The sequence below is a fragment of the Mastomys coucha genome, unplaced genomic scaffold, assembly GCF_008632895.1.
Source record: "Mastomys coucha isolate ucsf_1 unplaced genomic scaffold, UCSF_Mcou_1 pScaffold22, whole genome shotgun sequence".
Taxonomy (NCBI): Eukaryota; Metazoa; Chordata; class Mammalia; order Rodentia; family Muridae; genus Mastomys; species Mastomys coucha.
The window spans coordinates 135,211,006-135,212,677 of NW_022196905.1; the positions used below are offsets into that span (position 1 = coordinate 135,211,006).

Sequence of the window (1,672 nt, forward strand, 5' to 3'; positions counted from 1 at the left end):
CCCCCGACCCACCAGACCTTCCTTCTTTATGAATTATGTCTTTCGCCTCCAGCCTGCTGCGGACTTGGTAAGGAACCTGCCATGGTGCACACACTTTTTAATTTCCCAAGGGCGGTGTTCCTCATGGTGAATGACATGGGCAGTGCTAACCCCGGACTCAGTCATGGTGGGAGCCCAATGGTGGCTGTGGGGTTTTGGGGTTGGGCGCAAGTTCAGCTTTCCTTTTGGGAAAACAGGTTGAGGAGATGGAAGGGTAGGACTCGAAGTCAGTGAAGGTGGAAAGGGATGGACCTGTTCCGATAGGTTCCTAGAACCCCTGGGGCCTTGGGCCACTGCCCTATGTCCTTTCTTCTTTCAAGTGACAAGGACCATGGGGCATTGCGGCGTAATCAAGAACTTGCTTATTTTGAGCCTTGAGCATTAATCACTGATGACATTGGTTCTCCCTGGCTGTCTCAAGCTGTTCCTGCCAGTGTCTGGCAGCTTGGGATGAGCTGTCAGAGGTCTTTGGCTTTGGGATGTGGCAGGGCCAGGAGTCTCTTGACAGTATCTTCTTAGTTCTTCTGTGATCTCCCTGCTGTGCAGCTAGGACAGGAACAGATATGTGGCTGTCCTGGGCTGTGGCGAGTGATGAGGGAGGAGATGACCTGGGGTCAGATCATGTCTCCTGGGAGATGAGGAAGCCACAGGCCAGTAGCAAAGGGATCGGCACTCTTCCACACACACTTTTTTTTGAATGTGTACGTTCGTGTGGTTTTTTTTTTTTTTTTTCATGTATGTGCTTGCATGTGTAGAGGCAGAGGCCAACCTCAAGTACTGTTTCTTAGGAACTATCTTAGTCTATCTTAGTTTTTGAGACAGAGTATCACATTGGCCCAGGTCTCACTGTTCAGGTAAGGTTGCCCTGAGAAGTTGCAGGGACTGCCAGTACACATCACTGTATGCAGCTGCTTCCATAGGTGCCGGGGCGCAAACACAGGCTCCCATCCTCAGGTCCTACATACACCTACTCTTCAGAGAACATGTATTTCTTTTAGGATCAGGAGGAGAAGTTTTTCAACGAGTTATTGTTAGTTATAAGAAATATTTTAGTTGTAAAAAAGAGAAAACAGGTTTGTGGGTTTGTATGATCACTCTTTCTTGCTTTTCTACCTTTCTGCCATATCAATGTCAATTGGGCAAACTGAGACACAGGGGCTGCCAAGAGGAAGGCTGGGATTTTTGGTTTTGGTTTAGAAGTTTGAGCACAGCTTTTGAGAACTTGGTCTCAAGGCAGGGAAAATTGTAGGACTTTGTTTTGATAAATTGATTTCTTAATTGTTTTCGATATTGACTGCCAGGCATACTCAATGATGGAAATTCCCATCCCTAATACTGATAGAGTGTTCTTTACATGTCAGTGTCTGCGATGGGTAATTTCAACTAACAACGGACTGGGTTGAGAGAGACACAGAACCAATGAGGCACACCTCTGGGTAAGTCTGTGAGGGCAGACCAGGGATGATTAGCTGAGGGGGAAAGACACCGTTTCAGGGTCTGGGGTCATAGACTTAACAAAGGGAGGGACAGGAGAACTCTATGTGCGCTCTCCTCTGACTTGAGCAAGCATCCTCCTGTCATCGGAGGGACAGGAGAACTCTATGTGCGCTCTCCTCTGCCCCTGTCCTGAGCT

At 48.0% G+C, this 1,672-nt stretch overlaps 1 protein-coding gene across 3 annotated transcripts in view; it reads right to left on the reverse strand.

The window, feature by feature from the left end:
• The window catches only part of Card11 (caspase recruitment domain family member 11), a 128,330-nt gene that overhangs the window by 52,576 nt on the left and 74,082 nt on the right, over positions 1–1,672 (reverse strand). The gene's annotated exons all lie outside the window — the stretch shown is intronic.